The sequence below is a fragment of the Macaca fascicularis genome, chromosome 4 (genome assembly GCF_037993035.2).
Source record: "Macaca fascicularis isolate 582-1 chromosome 4, T2T-MFA8v1.1".
Taxonomy (NCBI): Eukaryota; Metazoa; Chordata; class Mammalia; order Primates; family Cercopithecidae; genus Macaca; species Macaca fascicularis.
In genome coordinates, this window is record NC_088378.1 from 72,038,426 (window position 1) to 72,047,908 (window position 9,483).

Consider the following 9,483-nt stretch of genomic DNA (forward strand, 5'->3'; position numbering starts at 1 on the left):
CTACTCAGGGGTCAGGAACTCACTTGAGGAGACAATCTGTTCATTCTCAGGTCTCAAACTCCATGCTGAGAGAACCACTACTCTCTTCAAAGCTGTCAGACAGGGACATTTAAGTCTGCAGAGGTTTCTGCTGCCTTTTGTTCGGCTATGCCCTGCCCCCAGATGTGGAGTCTACAGAGGCAGGCAGGCCTCCTTGAGCTGTGGTGGGCTCCACCCAGTTTGAGCTTCCTGGCTGCTTTATTTACCTACTCAAGCCTCAGCCATGGTGGGCACCCCTCCCCTAGCCTTGCTGCTGTCTTGCAGTTCTATCTGAGACTGCTATGCTAGCAATGAGCTAGGCTCCATAGGAGTGGGACCCTCTGAGCTGGGTGTGACACCCTCCATACTAGGCGTGGGATATAATCTCCTGGTGTGCCATTTGCTAAGACCATTGGAAAAGTGCAGTATTAGGGTGGGAGGGACCCGATTTTCCAGGTTCCGTCTGTCACAACTTCCTTTTGCTAGGAAAGGGAATTCCCTGATCCCTTGCACTTCTCGGGTGAGGTGATGCCTCACCCTGCTTCGGCTCACACTCGGTGGGCTGCACCCACTGTCTTGCACACATCGTCCAACAAGCCCCAGTGAGATGAACCTGGCACCTCAGTTGGAAATGCAGAAATCACCCGTCTTCTGTGTCGCTCACGCTGGGAGCTGCAGACTGGAACTGTTCCTATTCATCCATCTTGGAACCACCCCCTCAATATGAGATTTGTTTGGGGACACAGAGCCAAACCATCATTCTGTCCCTGGCCCCTACCAAATCTTATGTCATTTTCACATCTCAAACAAAATCATGCCTGCCCAACAATCCCCCAAAGTCTTAACTCATTCCAGCATTAACTCAAAAGTACAAGTCCAAAGTCTCATCTGAGACAAGGCAAGTCCTTTTCCCCTATGAGCCTGTGTAATCAAAAACAAGTTAGTTTCTTCCAAGATACAATGGTAGTACAGGCATTGAATAAATGCTCCCTTTCCCAACTGGAGACATTCACCAAAATGAAGAGGCTATAGGCCCTGTGCTAGTCCAAAACTCAGCAGGGCAGCCATTAAATCTTAAAGTTATCAAATAATCTCCTTTGACTCCATGTCTCTCATCCAGGACATGCTGATGCAAGATATGGGCTCCCAAGGCTTTGGCAGCTCTGTTCCTTTGGCTCTGCAGGGTACAGCCTCTTTTACTGCTTTCACTGGCTGGTGTTCAGTGCCTGTGGCTTTTCCAGGTGCGTGGTGCAAACTGTCAGTATATCTACCATTCTGGGGTCTGGAGGACAATGGCCCTTTTCTCACAGCTCCATTAGGCAGTGCCCCAGTGGAGACTCTGTGTGTGAGTTCCAACCCCACATTTCACCTCTGCACTGCCCTGGTAGAGGTTCTCCATGAGGGCTCTGCCTCTGCCACAGACTTCTACTTGGACATCCAGACATTTCCATACATCCTCTGAAATCTAGGCAGAGGTTGCCAAACTCCTGTCTTCAATGTGCCCACAATCCCAACGCCATGTAGAAGCCACCAAAACTTGGGACCTGCGCTCAGTGAAGCAATGGCCAGAGCTGTACCTTGGCCCCTTTTTGCTATGGCTGGAACTGGAGTGTCTGAGACAAAGGAAGCCACGTCCCAAGGCTGCACAGGGCAGCATGGCCCTGGGCCTGGCCCATGAAACAATTTTTCTTTTCCTAAGCCTCAGTTACTGTGATCAGAGGAGCTGCCACAAAGATGTCTGAAATGCCCTGGTGACATTTTGTTCATTGTCTTGGCTCCTCATCACTTATGCAACCTTCTGTAGCTGGCTTTAATTTCTCCCCAGAAAATGGGTTTTTATTTTCAACTACATGGTCAGGCTGCAAATTTTCCAAACTTTAATCCTCTGCTTCCCTTTTAAACAAAAGTTTCCATTTCAAAGCATCTCTTTGTGAACACACATGACTGTACACTTTTAGAAATAGTCAGGTTACCTCTTGAATGCTTTGCTTCTTAACAATCTTTTCCACCAGATACACTAAATCTTCTCTCCCAAGTTCAAAGTCCTGCAGATATCTAGGACAGGGGCAAAATGCAACAGTGTCTTTGCTAAAGCATAACAAAAGTGACCTTTACTCCAGTTTCCAGTAAGGTCCTCAACTGGATCTGAGACTACTTCAGCCTGGACTTCATTTTCCATATATCACTATCAGCATTTTGGTGACAACCATTCAAGTCTGTAGGAAGTTCCACACTTTCCCATATCTTTCTGTCTTCTTCTGAGCCTTCCAAACTGTTCCAACCTATGCCCATTACTCAGTTCCAAAGATGCTTCCACATTTTCAGATACCTTTATAGCAGTGCCCCACTCTTTCGGTACCGACGTACTGTATTAGTCCATTTTCACACTGCTGTGAGGAACTACCTGAGATTGGTTAATTTATAGAGAATAGAGGTTTAGTTGACTCAAAGTTCCACATGGCTGGAGAGGCCTCAGGAAACTTACAATCATGGCAGAAGTTGAAGGGGAAGCAAGACACATCTTACATGGTGGTAGGAGAGAGAGGGAGAGAACTGCAACACACTTTTAAAACATCAGATCTCATAAAAAGTAACTTCTTATCACAAGAACAGCAAGGGGAAAATTCACCTTAGTGATCCAATTACATCCCACCAAGCCCCTCCCTTGACATGGTAATTATAATTCAAGATGAGATTTGGGTGGGGACACAGAGTCATACCACATAATCTAGGATCTCAGATTTTTTTATTTCTCATGACTCCCAAATGATGCCCATTTGGTTGTCCATGGGGCCACAGTTTTGAGTATCAAGGTATTATTCAAAGTGATCTCTCTCTGAAGTTAACTAAATATAGGCTCTGAGAAATAACATGCTGAAGTTTTTCTGAGAATAGCACACCAAAGCTTTACTTGATTTACTTAATAAAAACTTTTATAAACTACCTTTTGAATCCAATAAACAAAAACACCTGACATCATTTTCCTCATCATGGCTGATGTGTAGAGTTTCATATACAGTGGTCCTGACCTCATCCAATTTCAAAACCAATTGATCAGTTTATAAGGGGATGGCATCTTGAAAAAATGGAAGGCACATTCCTTCTTATAATACTCCATATTCATAGCATTCATTTTCCTAGTCCCCCTTAGCGATGATATCCATGGTTATTTACTGTGAAAAGGAGAACCTCCAACTTTTTACAGACTACAAGATCCCTATTTATGTGACACTTACTCTTTACACACCCAGAAGCATCATAGGCCAGTATGCAGAGTGTTGGTCAGGAATGTAGATGATTAATGTATTTTCGTTTGAATTGACTTCGCAGTCAGTCCACTGAGGCCCAGAACTCATCAAGTAGTTATTTCCCTTGTTCCTGAGTCTAAGATTGGGCTTGCTATCCTCAACAACCAGAACAATTCCCCCAATACCTTTCTAACCTATAAAGTAAGAACTGTCATAGTAACAAGACCCAACTGAAAGACATTTTACCATCATTTTTCTTGTCCAATGGTGCATCAAAAGCAGGAAAGAATCTCTGGAGAAATGGCATAAAACAGAATCACTATGAAAGATTTGAAATTAAGTTCAAAAGCTTAATTTGTCTGATAAAATGACATAATGTTATTATAAATTTACATAAATGGTAAGTTTAATCTAATCACTATTTTAGATGTGATATGCTTACCGTAACAAAATAACACAAACCTGTATATTCAACTTTTACATTATGAAGGCACTTTCTCTATGCTGATTTCAAAAAGAAACATAATCAGGTAGCTTTCACTAAGAACAGTGGTGTGTGCGACTTTACAATTCTTTCTCACAGGTAGGTTTTTTTTTTTTTTTTTTTTTTTTTTTCTTCAAAAAGCAAAACTTCTGCTTTTTTGCTTCAAACAAAATAAGCTATTTTCTTATGCCAGTGCAAAAAAAAAAAATCCAGAAAGAATGAGGTGGCAAAGACTCTTGATGTCTTGTGAAGATCCATGTAAAACTGACGGTGGTAGATACATTTCACCAAAATTACAAACTTTGTCATACTAGTGAGGTATCCAGGAGTCCAAACATCTAGGAACAAAATATGGCTTGCAAACTCCAGGAAAATTTTCCCCATATTTTAGCACCTTACAATTAGGAATGAGAAATAGCACTGGGTGAGCCACACAGCTAGTCTTCTTTCCACCAATATGCATTACTTCCTGGATATTTTTTATAACCAATACACACACACACACACACACACACACACACACACAAATTAAAAGTCTGAAACATGGTATATAAAAGACTGTAAATAAAATACAGGTACTATGGAGAATTACATCATCATGATGTGAGCACTCACTCAGTATTGGCATTGAAGGGCTAAAGAGAAAATTCCCCAGGAGCCAACTATTTAGTCAGTGAATTTATGTAGCAAATGCACCCTGAAAGAGAAATAGATTGAGGTCAGCACCTCCGCTGTTTGTTTGTCAGTTCCAATACTCTGGGTAGATGGGGAAAGATTATTAAGAAGCAAAAATGGATGATTTTTGAATAAGGGACCCTTCTGAGGAAGAATCTCTCTAATCAAAAATCCAGAGGATATTGTTTCTTATGTGAAAGACCCAAAAGCCTTCTATGGCAGAAGTTCTTTGTAATTACCAGAATGCCACAATGACTAATTCTGTAGCTGTCGAGCATCTATCTTCCAAGAGTGACCAATGACTCTTCTTGCACTCATAATTAAAGCTGCCATTGTGTCAAGAATGCAGATTATGCATGAGTTTGACAATATAAAGTTCCTCAAATAAATTCAACCTGGTGCTATTGCTACTGTGTGTTCAATTTGCCTGTGAAAGCATCTTAGTCTAAACTTCCAATGATAACTCACCAGTAAGAAATTAACAGTTATCTGTTGGTAAGTTACTTATAGTGACACTATTTTAGGGAGGAATCTTTCTGTTGCAGCTTAATAGAATTTATTAACTCACGATATTGAAAATTTCATAGGTAGACCTATTTTCAAGTATATCTGATTTCTCACGCTTATGCAAGGTTACCAAATATCTATACATGTTTAATCTCTTAGCTCTTTGTTGATTTTATTCTCAGTCATCTCTTCAAGGAGAACTAAAAATGGTCAGTTGGCAGCTGACACAGTACTTCAACTTGAAGACTGCTGAAAAGGTATGTGATTCTTCCAACTATAGAATTAATTTCTATGGCTGAATTTCCTTGTGGGAAGTGTAATTCCTGGCTGGGCAAGCCTGGAATGATTCACCATTATGACAATGATGTAAGTTAACAGATTGATAAGCCTGGCAAAAATCACTGCAGTGGGAGAGGAGCAGTTTCTAAAATAAAATTTCTAAAATAAAAATTAATAAGCCAAAAATAAAATTAGAAACAAATACTAGATATAAAAGGAGTAATGATTTATTCACATTGGGGCAGAAACTCAGTCTTTATTTAGATTTTCACTCTCAACTTGAACTCTTTCTCTGAAATAACTTCAAACTTACTACATGTCTTAGGTATGCACTCATATTTTATGTAACATTCTTTTTGAGCTAGAAACCCAGTTAAATTAAAATAATTAAAAATAAGAGGCCAATGAAGATATCAATGACTCCATCTTTCAAAATAGTTGGTATTATAGAACAGCAATTTTGTGTTTAGATACGGTCCCTTGTCAAGTTAGGATGCAGCCCTAGATGATATAGTCTAGGACCTGAATCAGTGATCAATGTATGATTATAATTTCCCTACCAGTTAGAGTGTGAGAGCCTGGGAAACTAGGGTTGTACTTGTGGTTGGTGCTAATAATGATTGTACCTAGCGACCACTAATTATTTTGTTTCCTTTCTGTTAATTTATTTCTGCAAAATCTAACCTTCTGACTGCTTTGCAAATGAAGTTTTATTAGAACACAACCAGTTATTCCACTAAGGTGGAATCTAGGAATGGCACTCTGGGCCTCTTTCTAAAAGCATGAGCAAAATAGTTACTTACTTTTCTGTAGTAACTAACTATCAAGGGGAGTTGAGGTTACAGGTACACATTGGAGACCACAAAACGTACTAATGGAAATACGGAAATAAACAATTCTTAAGTTTTAATTGCACACCCACAATAGGGTGGTGAAATCTGTAGCTGTTCCATTCCATCCCACACAGACTGAAACATCCCTTTGTCCAGGGTATTCATACTGTATACACTACCTGCCCTTTACCCCTTAATAGCCACCCTGGTTGTCAATCTACTGTTGTGATATCACAGTGCTTGCGCTCAAGCAACCTTTTTTAAAAAATCTTTGTGTGTGTGTGTGTGTGTGTGTGTGTGTTTTATTTTTTTATTTCATTTTATTTATTTTTTAGACAGAGTTTCACTCTCTCACCAGGCTGGAGTGCAGTGGCATGATCTCGGCTCACTGCAATCTCCACCTCCCAGTTTTAAGCCATTCTCCTGCTACAGCCTCTCAATTGCCTGGGACTACAGGCACCTGCCACCATGCCCAGCTAATTTTTTTGTATTTTTAGTAGAGATGGGGTTTCACCGTGTTAGCCAGGATGGTCTTGATTTCCTGACCTCATGATCAGCTCGTCTCAGCCTCCAAAGTGCTGGGATTACAGGTGTGAGCCACCACACTTGGCCGTTACTCTTATTTTACTTGTTAATTGCCCCAGAGCACAAGAGGAGTGATGCTGGCAATTCCAATATGCCAAAGAGAAGCTGTAAAGCGCTTTCTTAAAGTGAAAAAGTAAAGTTTATCACAGGTATGTGTGTATGTATGTATAGAAAAGAAAAAAACATACTATATACAGTTTGGTACTAGCTTTAATTTCAGGTATCCACTGAGGGTTTTGGACTGTATCCCCCATGAATCAGGTGGGACTACTGCACTTGAATCAAAGTAGCCACTCAATGAACATCCATTGAAGAACTAATTAAACAATGGTGATGATTCTCTTTTCATCTGTACTATTTAAATCTTCAATGAACCCCAACTTTCTCAAGCCAGTCTCACTAGATCTTAAATGTGTTTCAGAGAAATGATTTAGTATTCAGTACTATATGACAAGATCCATTGTCTCTATTTATATATATATATATAGAGAAAATAACAATTACCTATCTGCTATCAGCATAGTCTCAGATGATTCTATCTTACTAATCAATTACTTTTGGTTTGAAGAACTGTAACTTTTCCTATCTGCTGTCGTCTACCTGCCAATGTATGTTATCCTTTCTTTAGTGAGCTTTTGCTTAAAAACACCGGCATCTTCTAATTTCCACAGTCTTAAATTTCTCTGGCTGAGAGAGAATCTGTAGTAGAATTTAGCACCTAGATGAACCAGTAGGTTGGACTACTTACTCTCTGTAATCTATTCTTCCATTTGATAATCAGGGCTGAGTTTCATTTCTCTTAAGGTCTGGATTATTACAATTTAGATAGACTTGGATGGAGACGAAACAACTCTCTTGTAATCTCAGCTGTTCTTGAGAAGTGACTTAAGGAAGATATGAATGTGGAGAAGCAAATATTGGATATTTTGTTAAACTTGTTTCCTGGGGCAGAAGTTCTCAAAATGTAGTTTGGAGACCTCTGGGGTTACCTGAGACTTTTCAGAGGGTTTGCAAGGTCAAAAGTCTTTTTATCATAATAAAGATATTATTTATCTTTTTTTACTTTAATTCTCTCATGGCTGTACAGTTGAGTTTTCTGGAGTCTACATGATATATTAATTAATGAAAGATTAGACACAGAAACAAATAGAAGATTCCAGATGTCTTCTATAAAGCCAGACATGACAGAAATCTGCAAAAATGGAAAACAATGCCAACTTTTTTTTCTGGAAAATATTGCCACTTTTTTTCTGGAAAATGTTGCCACTTTTTAGTAAATATTTTTAATCAATATCATTTTGATTGACAGTTCATTGTAGTATATATTTAATGAGGTATATTGCAATTTTGTGATATATGTATCAAATATGGAATGATAAATCAAGCTAATAATCATGTACAACACATGAAATACCATTTTTGAAGGGAAACATTTGAAATTTGCTCTCTTAGTTATTTTAAAATATATAATACATTATTTCTGGCTATAGTCACTGTGTTGTGCAAGTGATTAAGGTCTAAAAACCTGTTTTTCTTGTCTCTCTTAAACTTTTGGTACCCTTTGACCAACAACTTTCCACTTCCCTTCTTCCCCCTCCCAATTAACCTCTGGCAACCATCATTGTATTCTCTACTTCTAAGAGTTCCACTTTTTAGATCCCAAATATAAGTTAGATCATGTAGTATTTGTCTGTCTCTGTCTGGCTTATTTCACTTAGCATAATGTCCTTCAGGTTTGTACTAGTCAGCGTTCTCTAGAGTGGCAGAACTAATAGGATAGATGTATATATGAAGGGGAGTTTATTAAGGAGTATTGATTCACACAATCACAAGGTGAAGTCCCACAATAGTCCAATCCGAGTCCCAAAACCTCAAAGTAGAGAAGCCAACAGTACAGTCTTCAGTCTGTGGCTGAAGGCCCAGGATCCCCTAGCAGATCACTGATGTAAGCCCAAGAGTCCAACAGCTGAAGACCTTGGAGTCTGATGTTTGAGGATAGGAAATATCCAGCGCAGAGGAAAGACAAAACCTGGAAGACTCAGCAAGTCTGCTTTTTCCACCTTCTGCCTGCTGTATTTTTGTCATGCTGGCAGCTGATTAGATGGTGTCCACCTGGACTGAGAGTGGGTCTGCCTCTCCCAGTTCAGTAGCTCAAATGTTAATCTCCTCTGGCAACACCCTCACAGACACAACCAGGAACAATATCTTGCATCCTTCAATCTAATCAAGTTGACACTCAATATTAACCATCGCAAGTTTCATCTGTGTTGTTGCAAATGACAGAATTTTCCTCTTTATTGAGGTTGAATAATATTCCTTTGTGTACACATACCATACCACATTTTCCTTATCCATTCATTGATTGATGGCTACAGGTTGATTCCATGGCATAGCTATTTTTAATAATGCTGCAATAAACATGGGAGTACAAGTATCCTTTTTAAAGTATTGATTTTAATTCCTTTGAATATATTCTCAGAAGTGAGATTACATTTGTTAACATGTAATGTGTTTATTGTTATTTCAAATAGATTGAGATATGCATATTTTGAAAGGTTTCAGTTTTAATGTCTAAATAATAATTATCAATATATATACTGTGCATAAACAAAAGCTCTTTGGCTCTCTTTAGCTTCCCAACGAATTTTACAACTGTGCAAAGGAGTTTAAGAAAGAGAAAAATGAGAGAGAGAAAGAGAGGGAGAAACGGAATGGCTGCCAAGGAGAGCTTGGGAAGTCAAAAGGTGTGGTGTGGGAGCCTAAAAAATAAAGCATAAATTATGGTATCAGAAACCCAAGGCTATCTTGCTTAAATGCTTTAAAAAACAACCAACCTCAAATTTCCTATTCTGCA